The 15,166-nt window shown below is 40.1% G+C and overlaps 1 protein-coding gene across 5 annotated transcripts in view; it reads left to right on the top strand.

The window, feature by feature from the left end:
- SH2D4B (SH2 domain containing 4B) overlaps positions 1 to 15,166 on the top strand; it is an 87,592-nt gene that overhangs the window by 15,573 nt on the left and 56,853 nt on the right. The gene's annotated exons all lie outside the window — the stretch shown is intronic.

Genomic DNA, 15,166 nt, shown 5'->3' with positions numbered 1-15,166 from the left:
ACCCTAACTGATTTTTTTCCCTATAAATTACCTTATCATATAAATTACCAGGAGAGTTTTTGTTGTCACAAACAGCTTTATTGAGATATAATTCATATACCATACAAGTCACCCATTTAAAGTGTACACAAGTCACCCATTTAATGTGTACAACGAAATGGTTTTTAATATATTCACAGAGATGTGCAGCCATCACCACAGTCAATTTTGGAATATTTTCATCACCTCAAGAAAACCCATGCACCTTGACTAGTACCTGCCAGACCCCTTTCTCCCTGCTCCAGCCCTTAGCGACCACTAATCTACTTTTTTTTTTTTTTTTTTTCTGCACTGGGTCTTCATTGCTTCGAGTGGGCTTTCTCTAGTTGCGTCAAGCGAGGGCTACTCTTTGTTGCGATGCGCGAGCTTCTCATTATGGTGGCTTCTCTTGTTGCGGAGCACGGGCTATAGGCGTGCGGGCTTCAGTATTTGTGGCACGCGGGCTTCAGTAGCTGTGGCACTCAGGCTTAGTTGCTCCGTGGCATATGGGATCTTCCTGGACCAGGGATCGAACCCATGTCCCCTGCATTGGCAGATGGATTCTTAACCACTGCGCCACCAGGGAAGTCCACTGCTAATCTACTTTATGTCTCTATGGATTTCCCTATTCTGGACTTTCATATGAGTGGAATAATAAAGTATTGGACTTTTGTGGCTGGCTTCTTACACTTAGCATAATGTTTTCAAGGTCCATCCACAATGTAGCATGTATCAGTATCATTCTTTTTTTGTGGCCAAATAATATTCCATTATATGGATGTACCACATTTTGTTTGTCCATTTATCTCTTAATGGACATTTGGGTTGTTTTCACTTTTGGCTATTATGAATAATGCTTCTATAAACATTCACGTACAAGTTTTTGTGTGGATGTATGTGTTCATTTCTATTGGGTGTGTACCTACAAGTGGCATTGCTGGATCATTTGATAACTTTATGTTTAATAACTTGAAGAATTGGCAGATTGTTTTCCAAAGCAGTCGCACCATTTTACCTTCCCACCAGCAGTGTATGAGAGGTCCAATTTCTCCACATTCTCACCAGTACTTGTTATTATCTATGTTTTTGGTTAAATCCATCCTGGGAGATGTGAAGTGTTATGTCATTGTGGTTTTGATTTGCATTTCGCTGATGAATAAAGATTTTGAGCATCTTTTCTTGTGCTTATTGGACATCTATATATCTTCTTTGGAGAAATGTATATTTAGATCCTTTGCCCATTTTTAGACCGAGTTGTCTTTTTATTATTGAGCTGTAAGGATTTTTATACACTCCGGGCACAAGTTCCTTATCAGATATATGATCTGTAAATATTTACTCCCACTCTTCGGATTGCACTTTTACTTTCTTGATGGCATCCTTTGAAACACAAAAGTTTTAAATTTCACATTTTGATGAAGTCCAAATTGTATTGATATATATTTTCTTTGTTGTTTGTGCTTTTGGTATCATATCTAAGAAACCATTGTCTAATTTAAGGTCATGAAGATTTATACCTATATCTATATTTTCAAATTTGTTAACACAGAATAGCACATGATATTCTCTTTTAATCAGTTCTTGTTTTACATTGTCTTCTTATTCCTAATGCCATATATATTATATATACTGTATACACATTCCATATATATATAAAAACATATATATGGCATATATATGACATATAACATATATATATGTTTTAACTTAATTTAAGCATGCTAGGTGGTTTCTTACTTTATTACATTTTTCAAAGAACAAATGTTTGGTTGTATTTATAATGTATATGCTTTGCATTCACTAATATTAGTTTTTTCATTAATTATTTTCTCCTGCTTTTATTTTATTGTTCTTCTTTTTATGTCTTAGATTGAGAACTTAGTTTATTCATGTTACATCTTTTTAAAAATTTTTATTTCATATTTTAAAAAATATTTATTTATTTTATTTGGCTGTGCCGGGTCTTAGTCACAGCATGCATGCAGGATCTAGTTCCCTGACCAGGGATCGAACCCGGGCCCCCTGCATTGGGAGTGCGGAGTCTTAACCACTGGACTACCAGGGAGGTCCCACATCTTTTTTTAAAAATAAAGCTTATAAAATATCTCATTATAAAATATCTAAACATATAGGTAAAATGGAAAATAATATAATAAGTACTTATGGACCCATAATGTCTTTATTAAGTGTTAACTTAGTGCCTTCTTTGTTTTTATTTAAGTATGTCATATACAGTTGAGACCCATTTTAATGCCTTTCTAAAATTTCACTCCCCATCTCCTTCCCCATAAGCAAGCCTATTATAAATTCAACATGTATCATCCTTATATCTTTTCCATACTTTAATATATATTTTGTAAGCAATAGGTTGCTTAATCATTATATGAATGACATTATACTGTATGCAATCTGAATTTAACTTAATTTATTGGTTCTGCATTTTTTAAGGAGATATGTTTGTGTTGTTCAAACCTATTTATTTTTCTTGCTATAGAGTACTGCATTATAAGAACATACGATAATTTATTTATCTGTTTTCCTTGATTAGTCATTTATGTTGTTCCTGATTTTTAATATTTTGGACAATGTTTCCATGAACCTTCTTGTTCAGGTTTCTCTGGGCAACATGTGTACTTGGAAGTGCTATTCCTTGGTAATAATGAGTAGCATGTTCAACTTTACTAAATATTTGCCAAATATCTTCAAAGTGGTTGTATCAGTGCCTTCAGCCATCAACAATTTATAAGAATTATCATTGCTCCATATCCTTTTCAACAATCAGAATTTGTCATCACACTTTTTTATTCTTTCCAGTCTTGTAGGAGTGAAATGACTGTATTTTTTCATCATCATACACTCACAGTAAAATTAATGATGGTTTCACTCCTTGATGAAACAGTAAACCTTATTCATTTTATTGTATGACAAAATGGAAGGATGCATAAAGCATTTCTGAAGTATGATGGGTGTCTTGAGGAAAGGCACTGTGTGATTTTTTGAGTTATGTGCTGAACTAGCCTCTTTACTCATGGAATGCCATTTTTACTTGAAAGAAGACTGACAAACTATGTCTTTTTTCAGACTTGGGTATTTGCAGATGAATAAAGTGAATCTGTCACTTCAAGGAAAACAATGGATAAAATTTATTCCAGTGATAAAATTCCAGGTTTCAAGCAAAATTAGAATTTTTGGAAAACTTGTATCAGCTACAATGAACTTATTAGATTCCCAATACATAAAGGCTTTTCTCTGAGGTTCATAGTAATATTAACAAACAGTTTTATGATATTATAAAATAAAATAGGTATTTTATTTTATAATATCATAAATTTGGAAGATCTACTTGATTCAGTGAACCAATATTTTCCAAGGACCAATGAGGAATGTTGCAAAACCACACATGAGTAAAAGATCCATTCAAAGTGCAAAGTAAACCAATGGGTTTTATTTTTTTTATTTTATTTTTTTTTTGTGGTACGCGGGCCTCTCACTGTTGTGGCCTCTCCCGTTGCGGAGCACAGGCTCCGGACGCGCAGGCTCAGCGGCCATGGCTCACAGGCCTAGCCGCTCCACGGCATGTGGGATCTTCCCGGACCCGGGCACGAACCCGTGTCCCCTGCATCAGCAGGCGGACTCTCAACCACTGCGCCACCAGGGAAGCCCCTGGGTTTTAATTTTATTTTGCTTAAAAATCTTTAAACTTTTTATTTTGAAGTAACTTTTTTTTTAGGCCACGCCCTGTGGCATGTGAGATCTTAGTTCCTCGACCAGGGTTTGAACCCACGTTTCCTTCAGTGGAAATACGGAGTCGTAACCATTGGACCGCCAGGGAAGTCCCAAGTTGCTATTATTTTAAGTAAATATATATTAAAAATTTTCTCAGTTTTAATTTTGAATATGGTAAATATTGATAGATATAACCCACATAAACAAAAATTCTTTGAGATACTCAATATTTTTAAAGAATATAAAGGGGTCTTGAGAGCAAATTATTTGATAACAGATGCTTTAAAGGATACACTGTATGCAATGAGTTAGCTTTTCTACAATGCATCTAGACTAGTACTATCTATATTCCATTCTTGGGAGAACTGAGAAAAAAAAAATGACCATTCAAATTATGTTTTATAGGGCTTATTTCTCTCACAGGACCCTAGTAGAGAAAGATTGTTCTAGACATTAATAAGTTAATACATGTAAAATATGTTGAACCATGATTAGCAGATAAGCCTTCTGTATATGTTAGCTGTTACTATTGCTTTTATTAATTGGTGCAATCGTTTGACAGTTATGTGTATTCAAGTATCTTCTCTCAGTTGGTGACTTGATTTTTAATTGTCTTTATGGCATTTTTTGTGTGTAGAAATTTTAAGCTTTAATCTGTATTCAAATATATCAACATTGTCTCTCATAGTTTATTTTTTTATGTCTCATAGAAGAAATTCTTCCCTTCCCCAAAGTAATAATGATATGCATTTATATTTTCCTCTAAGAGTTTCCAAGCGTCCAAATGTTCCTTTTCACAGACTCATAAAACCACCTTTGTCAAGGTCATTGGTGACTTCCATGTTGTTGAATCCAATGGTCAATTCTCAAGTCTTCATCCCAATGACCCATCAGTAGCCTTTGACACAGTTGACCTCCCTTTAATTCCTGAAATTCTTTTCCCACTTGGCTTCTGGGATACTGCTGTCTTTCGGTTGTTCTCCTGCCTCGCAGGCTTCTTTGTCCTCATCTCCTTGGGGGTCCTCCTCCTATCTAGGTGTTGGAGTGTGCTGGGCTTCAGTCCTTCGACCTCTCCTGTTGTCTGTCTACACTCACTCTCTACCTGCTCTCGTCCAGTTTTGTGGCTTTAAATATCTATACACTGATGCCTTCAAAAAATTATATTTTAGTTCCAGCCTCTCCTCTGAAGTCTGTTTTATTCAACTGCCTATTGGATGTCTAATAGACGTCTCAAACTTAATTTAGCCCAAACAGAAATGTTGATTTATCCAAGCAGTTTCTTTCATGTTACTCTTTTCAGTAATATGACCATCCATTCCATTGCTTAAGCTGAAAAGTTAGAGTTTTCTTGCTCTTTTTCTTTCACAACTCATATCCAAAATTTAAGCAAATATTGCTTTTTCCTTCAAAACTATGTTGAGTAAGAGTGGTGAGAGTGGGCAACCTTGTCTTGTTCCTGATCTTAGTGGAAATGCTTTCAGTTTTTCACCATTGAGGATGATGTTGGCCGTGGGTTTGTCATATATGGCCTTTATTATGTTGAGGAAAGTTCCCTCTGTGCCTACTTTCTGCAGGGTTTTTATCATAAATGGGTGTTGAATTTTGTCGAAAGCTTTCTCTGCATCTATTGAGATGATCATATGGTTTTTCTCCTTCAATTTATTAATATGGTTTATCACATTGATTGTTTTGCGTATATTGAAGAATCTTTGCATTCCTGGAATAAACCCCACTTGATCATGGGGTATGATCCTTTTAATGTGCTGTTGGATTCTGTTTGCTAGTATTTTGTTGAGGATTTTTGCATCTATGTTCATCAGTGATATTGGCCTGGAGTTTTTTTCTTTGCAACATCCTTGTCTGGTTTTGGTATCAAGGTGATGGTGGCCTCGTAGAATGTGTTTGGGAGTGTTCCTCCCTCTGCTATATTTTGGAAGAGTTTGAGAAGGATAGGTGTTAGCTCTTCTCTAAATGTTGGATAGAATTCACCTGTGAAGCCATCTGGTCCTGGGCTTTTGTTTGTTGGAAGATTTTTAATCACAGTTTCAATTTCAGTGCTTGTGATTGGTCTGTTCATATTTTCTATTTCTTCCTGATTCAGTCTTGGCATGTTGTGCATTTCTAAGAATTTGTCCATTTCTTCCAGGTTGTCCATTTTATTGTCATAGAGTTGCTTGTAGTAATCTCTGATGATCTTTTGTATTTCTGCAGTGTCAGTTGTTACTTCTCCTTTTTCCTTTCTAATTCTATTGATTTGAGTCTTCTCCCTTTTTTTCTTGATGAGTCTGGCTAATGGTTTATGAATTTTGTTTATCTTCTCAAAGAACCAGCTTTTAGTTTTATTGATCTTTGCTATCATTTCCTTCATTTCTTTTTCATTTATTTCTGATCGGATTTTTATGATTTCTTTCCTTCTGCTAACTTTGGGGTTTTTTTGTTCTTCTTTCTCTAATTGCTTTAGGTGCAAGGTTAGGTTGTTTATTCGAGAGGTTTCCTGTTTCTTAAGGTAGGACTGTATTGCTATAAACTTCCCTCTTAGAACTGCTTTTGCTGCCTCCCATAGATTTTGGGTCGTTGTGGCTCCACTGTCATTTGTTTCTAGGTATTTTTTTGATTTCCTCTTTGATTTCTTCAGTGATCACTTCGTTATTAAGTAGTGTATTGTTTAGCCTCCATGTGTTTGTATTTTTTACAGATCTTTTCCTGTAATTGATATCTAGTCTCATAGCGTTGTGGTCGGAAAAGATATTTGAAACAATTTCAATTTTCTTAAATTTACCAAGGCTTGACTTGTGACCCAAGATATGATCTATCCTGGAGAATGTTCCATGAGCACTTGAGAAAAATGTGTATTCTGTTGTTTTTGGATGGAATGTCCTATAAATATCAATTAAGTCCACCTTGTTTAATGTATCATTTAAAGCTTGTGTTTCCTTATTTATTTTCATTTTGGATGATCTGTCCATTGGTGAAAGTGGGGTGTTAAAGTCCCCTACTATGAATGTATTACTGTCAATTTCCCCTTTTATGGCTATTAGTATTTGCCTTATGTATTGAGGTGCTCCTATGTTGGGTGCATAAATATTTACAATTGTTATATCTTCCTCTTGGATCGATACCTTGATCATTATGTAGTGTACTTCTCTGTCTCTTCTAATAGTCTTTATTTTAAAGTCTATTTTGTCTGATATGAGAATTGCTACTCCAGCTTTCTTTTGGTTTCCATTTGCATGAAATATCTCTTTCCATCCCCTTACTTTCAGTCTGTATGTGTCTCTAGGTCTGAAGTGGGTCTCTTGTAGACAGCATATATATGGGTCTTCTTTTTGTATCCATTCAGCCAATCTGTGTCTTTTGGTGGGAGCATTTAGGCCATTTACATTTAAGGTAATTATCGATATGTATATTCCTATTACCATTTTCTTAATTGTTTTGGGTTCGTTATTGTAGGTCTTTTCCTTCTCTTGTGTTTCTTGCCTAGAGAAGTTCCTTTAGCAGTTGTTGTAGAGCTGGTTTGGTGGTGCTGAACTCTCTCAGCTTTTGCTTGTCTGTAAAGGTTTTAATTTCTCCATCAAATCTGAATGAGATCCTTGATGGGTAGAGTAATCTTGGTTGCAGGTTTTTCTCCTTCATCACTTTAAATATGTCCTGCCACTCCCTTCTGGCTTGCAGAGTTTCTGCTGAAAGATCAGCTCTTAACCTTATGGGGATTCCCTTGTATGTTATTTGTTGTTTTTCCCTTGCTGCTTTTAATATGTTTTCTTTGTATTTAATTTTTGACAGTTTGATTAATATGTGTCTTGGTGTATTTCTCCTTGGATTTATACTGTATGGGACTCTCTGTGCTTCCTGGACTTGATTAAGTGTTTCCTTTCCCATATTAGGGAAGTTTTCAACTATAATCTCTTCAAATATTTTCTCAGTCCCTTTCTTTTTCTCTTCTTCTTCTGGAACCCCTATAATTCGAATGTTGGTGCGTTTAATGTTATCCCAGAGGTCTCTGAGACTGTCCTCAGTTCTTTTCATTCTTTTTTCTTTATTTTGCTCTGCAGTAGTTATTTCCACTATTTTATCTTCCAGGTCACTTATCCGTTTTTCTGCCTCAGTTATTCTGCTATTGATCCCTTCTAGAGTATTTTTAATCTAATTTATTGTGTTGTTCATCGTTGCTTGTTTCATCTTTAGTTCTTCTAGGTCCTTGTTAAATGTTTCTTGCATTTTGTCCATTCTATTTCCAAGATTTTGGATCATTTTTACTATCATTATTCTGAATTCTTTTTCAGATAGACTGCCTATTTCCTCTTCATTTGTTAGGTCTGGTGGGTTTTTATCTTGCTCCTTCATCTGCTGTGTGTTTTTCTGTTTTCTCATTTTGCTTATCTTACTGTGTTTGGAGTCTCCTTTTTGCAGGCTGCAGGTTTGTAGTTCCCATTGTTTTTGGTGTCTGTTCCCAGTGGCTAATGTTGGTTCAGTGGGTTGTGTAGGCTTCCTGGTGGAGAGGACTAGTGCCTGTGTTGTGGTGGATGAGGCTGGATCTTGTCTTTCTGGTGGGCAGGTCCACATCTGGTGGTGTGTTTTGGGGTGTCTGTGGACTTATGATTTTAGGCAGCCTCTCTGCTAATGGGTGGTGTTGTGTTCCTGTCTTGCTAGTTGCTTGGCATAGGATGTCCAGTACTGTAGCTTTCTGGTCGTTGCGTGAAGCTGGCTGCTGGTGTTGAGATGGAGATCTCTGGGAGATTTTCACCGTTTGATATTATGTGGAGCTGGGAGGTCTCTTGTGGACCAGTGTCCTGAAGTTGGCTCTCCTACCTCAGAGACACAGCACTGACTCCTGGCTACAGCACCAAGAGCCTTTCATCCACACGGCTCAGAATAAAAGGGAGAAAAAGTAGAAAGAAAGAATGAGTAGAAGTAGAAAGAAAGAAAGAAGGGAGGGAGGGAGGGAGGGAGGGAAGGAGGGAGGGAGGGAGGGAGGAAGGAAGGAAGGAAGGAGGGAAGGAAGGAAAAAAAGAAAGAAAGAAGATAAAGTAAAATAAAGTAAGATAAAATATAATAAAGTTATTAAAATAAAAAAATAATTATTAAGGAAAAGAAAAACGGACGGATAGAACCCTAGGACAAATGGTGGAAGCAAAGCTATACAGACAAAATCTCACACAGAAGCATACACATACACACTCACAAAAAGAGGAAAAGGGGAAAAAATCATAAATCTTGCTCTCAAAGTCCACCTCCTCAATTTGGGATGATTCGTTGTCTATTCATGTATTCCACAGATGCAGGTACATCAGGTTGATTGTGGAGCTTTAATCCGCTGCTCCTGAGGCTGCTGGGAGAGATTTCCCTTTCTCTTCTTTGTTCTCACAGCTCCCAGGGGCTCAGCTTTGGATTTGGCCCCGCCTCTGCGTGTAGGTCGCCGGAGGGCGTCTGTTCTTCGCTCAGACAGGACGAGGTTAAAGGAGCCGCTGATTCAGGGGCTCTGGCTCACTCAGGCCAGCGGGGAGGGAGGGGCACAGAGGGCGGGGAAAGCCTGCGGCAGCAGAGGCCGTCGTGACGTCGCACCAGCCTGAGGCGCGCCGTGCGTTCTCCCATTCTCCCAAGTTGTCCCTGGATCCCGGGACCCTGGCAGTGGCGGGCTGCACAGGCTCCCTGGAAAGGGGGTGTTGATAGTGACCTGTGCTCACACTCAGGCTTCTTGGTGGCGGCAGCAGCAGCCTTAGCGTCTCATGCCCGTCTCTGGGGTCCGCGCTTTTAGCCGCGGCTCGCGCCCGTCTCTGGAGCTCCGTGAAGCAGCGTTCTTAATCCCCTCTCCTCGCGCACCAGGAAACAAAGAGGGAAGAAAAAGCCTCTTGCCTCTTCGGCAGGTCCAGACTTTTCCCCGGACTCCCTCCCGGCTAGCCGTGGTGCACTAACCCCCTGCAGGCTGTGTTCACGCCGCCAACCCCAGTCCTCTCCCGGCGCTCCGACCGAAGCCCGAGCCTCAGCTCGCAGCCCCTCCCGCCCCGGCGGGGGAGCAGACAAGCCTCTCGGGCTGGTGAGTGCCGGGAGGCCCTGATCCTCTGTGCGGGAATCTCTCCGCTTTGCCCTCCGCACCCCTGTTGCTGTGCTCTCCTCCGCGGCTTCGAAGCTCCCCCCTCCGCCTCCCGCAGTCTCCGCCCGCGAAGGGGCTTCCTAGTGTGTGGAAACTTTTCCTCCTTCACAGCTCCCTCCCGCTGGTGCAGGACCCGTCCCTATTCTTTTGTCTCTGTTTTTTCCTTTTTTCTTTTGCCCTACCCAGGTACGTGGGGAGTGTCTTGCCTTTTGGGAGGTCTGAGGTCTTCTGCCAGTGTTCAGTAGGTGTTCTGTAGGAGTTGTTCCACGTGTATATGTATTTCTGGTGTATCTGTGGGGAGGAAGGTGATCTCCGCGTCTTACTCTTCCGCCATCTTCCCGGAAGCCCTCTAGGAGATATTTTCTTAATGGCTATTTTACTCCATTGATTTCTAAGTTTTGTATTATTATTTGAGGATGCGGTCTATAAAATATTCTCATAATTGCAAGATCAGAAGAAGAAAAGTATATTTGCAATGTTTAAGGAGTAAAGTTCTGTAGTTCTTAAGTAAAATTTGTTGACTATATTATTCAAATCCTCTATATTATTAATTTTAAAAATCTATTTGGTCTACCAGCCTCGTAAATAAATATACCGAAACTCTCCACCATGAGTATATATACATTTTGAAATTCTCATTGTGTTGTTAGGAGTTTTTGTTTTATGCAGTTGTCTGCTATGTTGTTTGTTGTATAAAGTTTTATAACTGTTATGTCTTCTTTGTGGGTTGCCTCTTTTATAATTACGTAATATACTTTTTTGTCTTGTCTAACACATTTGTCCTTGAATTTACTTTGTCTGACATTGCCACTTCTGCTTTCTTTTTGCTTGCCTTTGTATGGTCTCTTGTTAACTAGATCTTTATTTTTAAACTTTTTCTTTTTTACATGTGTGTTTTATTTAAATAGTACAGAATTGGATTTTACTTTTTTTTCTCCATCAAGAGAAGGAAGGATTTATTATTATTACTATTGTTTTTCCATGATGGAGAAAACTTGGGAATACTTTATCTAACCTAAATTCAAAAATATAACTGGCGGGGCTTCCCTGGTGGCGCAGTGGTTGAGAGTCCGCCTGCCGATGCAGGGGACACGGGTTCATGCCCCAGTCTGGGAAGATCAGAGCGGCTAGGCCCATGAGCCATGGCCGCTGAGCCTGCGTGTCCGGAGCCTGTGCTCCGCAACGGGAGAGGCCACAACAGTGAGAGGCCCGCGTACAGTGTCTGACCTCAAAAAAAAAAATATATATATATATATATATATATATAAAACTGGCAGCATTTTCTAAGGACAGCTGTCTTGTGAAACACCCTTATGCCCAGAATTACAGGGTTAGAATGTTCACCAGTAGAGATTTAATTTAGTGACCATTCTAGTGGAATTTTAATTTAGTAAAAGAAGAGAAAATTGACACTGAAGCTATAATGAAATATGCCTTGTTAGAAGTAGGGTCAAAAAGTGATGACTTAATGACATTAAATAGTGTGTTTTTCCTTTCTTTTTTTTTTTTGAATTTTATTTTTTTTATACAGCAGGTTCTTATCAGTTATTTATTTTTTACTTATTAGTGTATATATGTCAATCCCAATCTCCCAATTCATCCCACTACCCCCAAGGAAGGATTTATTATTATTTGCAGCCAGTAAGGAGAACATCTAGGGTTTTCCCAAAGCAGTGTTTGTCTTTTACTTTTTATTTACATCTGACAGTCTCAGATCTTTAATAGGGAAATTAATTCTCTTCCCATTTTTGTGTTAATTAATATACTTAGGGTTTAGGGATTCTGTGTTATTTTTCATTTGTTATCTGTATCAGTTAGGGATGTGCTTGGCCATAAGTAACAGAATGCACGATTAATAGTTGCCTAATTAAATAAATCTTTCATATTTATTTATATTACCACATTTCACTGAATAACTACAGAACTTTATTCCTTGGACTTCCTTATTTTTCTCAAATGATAAGAATTCTGGAGGTGTACTGCAATGGATAGATTAGTTTAGCTGCTCAGCAAGATCATCGAGGCCCCGTCTCCTTCAGTCCTTCCGCTTACTCATCCTTAGTATGTGGCTTTTCTCCTTATGGCTGCAAAAGTCCTCCAGCAGCTCCTGGCATCACTTCTTCATTCCACGCAGGAAGAAGGAGGTGAGGTAAACGAGTAAAGAGTGAAGGGGCTTCTCCTAAGAAGTGTTCACCTTTTTTTTTTTTTTTAATGTTTTTTTTTATTGTGGTAAAAGTCACATAATATAAAACATACTATTTTAACCATATTTAACTGTACAGTTCGGTGGCACTAAGTACATTCACATTCTTATGCAACTCTCACCATCATCCATCTCCCGAATTTTTCACCTTCCTAAACTGAAACTCTGTCCCCTTTAAACACTAACTCCCCATTCCCCCTACCCACCCCCTCCACCGGCCCCTGGCATCTACCAATGTACCTTCTGACTCTACGAATTTGACTATTCTAGGTCCCTTGTATGAGTGGAATCAAACAGTATTTGTCAGCAACCTTAAGAAGTCTTCACCTTTTGTTTCGAGAATGAGTCCCCGTCACTGGGACTTCTGCCTGCATCTCCTTTGTCAAGAACGGGGATGTCTGGTCACTCCTAGATCGATTACTTGCCAAGGAGAATAAATTTACATGATGGGTTTAGACTAATTTTATTTGTCCTTGGAGGCTGGGATAGACACCTGCCTCTCCTGAAACCAAGGGATCTCTGTTACTCCCCAAAACAAACTGGGGTTTTTAGTAAGGCAGGAAGGTGGCTGGAGTGGGTGATGAGGAAGTAACTGACGGTGCCTGCTATAATAACTACACATTTTCTGTTGTTTTCTCTTTTCCCTTTAAGTATTTTTGCAGGATTGGTAAGCCTCTTATTTACTTTTGCCCACTATTAATTTGGAAGTTCTACAATTCTAGTAGTGGTTGCTTCCCTGGTTCTATCAGTCATAATTAAACTTATATTCCTCTATTACTATATTGCTTTAACATACTAAAAATATACCAATGCCGGGGGAATTAATGCTGCCTTCTGCAATAGGTAAATGCTGGAATTCCAGTGGGTTGACATAATGAAGGCTTATTTCTGATTAGGTCACAGTTTGATGTGGATTAGGTAGCTGTCTGCCTGGCTTGCTTTCGAGCACTGACTCATGGATCAGGCTGTTTTTTGCTCCACCATCTTGGAGTCGTTTATTTCCCACTGAAGGGATGGGAGAGAGAATGTGGAAAAGGCACTCCGATTGCAACCAGCCTCAGCCTGAAAGTGGCACAAATCACTTCCCCTGACGCTCCACAGACTAGAATTCAGTCACATGGCCCCATGGAATTGAAGGGAACCTGAGAAAAGTGGTCATCTGGTGGGCTCAGGGAGTGGAGCTGGGGTGCTGGACATAGCGTAGTCACTGTCACAAACTGTCATTCTGGTTACTCACTTGTTTTGTTCTTCTCTGCATAAATACACTCACCACCTCCTTAAGGGGATGCCCGCAAGTCTCACCCGGTCACTGCATCAACCCGAAGTTCACAGTCTACACGTGTTCTGTGTTAGGCACTCTAAGGTCCTGATATGGCTAAAAAGACATGTCATCCTAACACGGCCCACCTTTAAGACACGATGTACAGTGGGGGAGCAGGGTCAGAATATCCGCTATGGAAAAGGGGGGAGTGTGAGCCCCACTCAGTCACTAGTCTATAGCATCCTGAAATCCTCCAGGTCAGGCTCTGCGAGGTCCCCCTGCCCTGGCAGTGAAGGGATGGCCTTGAATGGATGCTGTCTGTGCCCTGGAGGCTCCTCTTGTTCATTATTCCCCTTGGCCACATCCAGAGTGAGTGTTGAGGGTCGCATCCTCCTTGGACCAGTATAGCCTTTGAGACCTGCCCCCTGGTCATCGAGGCTGGGTGCCCAATTGTTGTTTAAGTCTTGAACAATCAGAGGCTTTTTTAGTCCAGACTCAGAGACTTGGGAAGCTTCTGATCTGTTTGCTTCCATGTGCCGGGAGCAACATCGAAGATTCTTCTCTAGACGTATTTCGCAAATTGCCTGTTTTTCTTTGCCTCTTCACCCTGATGCCTCTACCTTTCGACTGAAGGTCATCTACGTTAGGCTCTTTGAAAAATAAGTGTGAGAGATTGCAGTCTGAGTGTGCTTGTGAGGGGCAGAGACAGGGTTGGGAGAAAATCACACAAGGCTGTTGTTCAGGAAATGCCTGTGAGAGAAAAAGGAGCAGGCTGGGAGAGCCGTGGCATGGCAGTGCAGGCGTGACCTTGAGTGAAGGAGAGGGGGACGGCAGGTTGGCTGGAGGTGTTCCAGGCAGCCACGCAGTCCAGGGAAGGTTTGTCAAGGCCTCCGGGGAGTTGCCCATCAGTGGAGTCCCATGTCTCCCAGGAACCAGCCTGCCATGCTCAGTCAAATGCTGGGAGCCTCCTCTGGAAGCATGGCCTTGGGCAAACACAAGGGCATGGGAGCTGGAGTGCACAGTCACTTATGCTCCCTGTTGTGAGATGTCCATGGAGCACATTCTCATGACCATCACAGAGATCTGTGTCCTCGGGCCCTTTATTCACCTTAAAAGTTTTACTGGGCCACTCATGCAAAACCTTTAAAAATCCCATCTCTTGCAGTTTGGGGCCTAGAAAGAGATGGCTTTTCCAAACCTACAAAGTCCCGGATTTCTATATTCTCTTTATTCCCTTTCATTTCTACTTGCAAAATGCTCAATTCTTCCTTGAACTTAACGTCTTGCCAAACACAGCTCCTAGCAACCAACCCACTACCAAAGTTCTATTTTCCAGTATCTTCCCTTAGGGGGGATAGGTTCAGAAGGCAGGAGGGTCTGCCTTTTAAGTGATAGTGCCTGATAACTTTACCAGGTGCTTTGCTCCTGCATCACGTGGATCTCCAGCCATTCAGCCTCTAAACATCACTGGTAAGGCAGTGACACTTAGTTGATATTCCTGTTTCAGCCAGTACCCCACTTTAGATTTCCATTTTAGTCATGGTTATCAATGGAATCTGTTAGAACAGGCAAACTGAAAAATCTCAGTGACTTAATCCAACACAGGTTTATTTCTTGCTCAGGTTACAGGCTGATGTGGGTCAGGGAGACTCAGGGGCCAGCTGCTTCATCTTGCAATGACACCATCTCCAATTCCTTATTTCCAGCCAATGGACAGGAGAGATAGAGATAGAGATAGAGATAGAGACAGAGATAGAGATAGAGATAGAGATAGAGAGAGAGAGAGAGGGAGGGAGGGAGGGAGGGAGAGAGAAAGAGAGAGAGAGAGAGAGACAGAGAGAGAGAGACAGAGAGAGAGAGACAGAGA

The sequence above is a fragment of the Aethalodelphis obliquidens genome, unplaced genomic scaffold, assembly GCF_003676395.1.
Source record: "Aethalodelphis obliquidens isolate GAN/ISIS:26980383/991018 unplaced genomic scaffold, ASM367639v1 scaffold37, whole genome shotgun sequence".
Classification (NCBI taxonomy): Eukaryota; Metazoa; Chordata; class Mammalia; order Artiodactyla; family Delphinidae; genus Aethalodelphis; species Aethalodelphis obliquidens.
The sequence above is the reverse complement of the archived record's forward strand: the minus strand, read 5'-3'. Positions and strand labels throughout refer to the sequence as shown.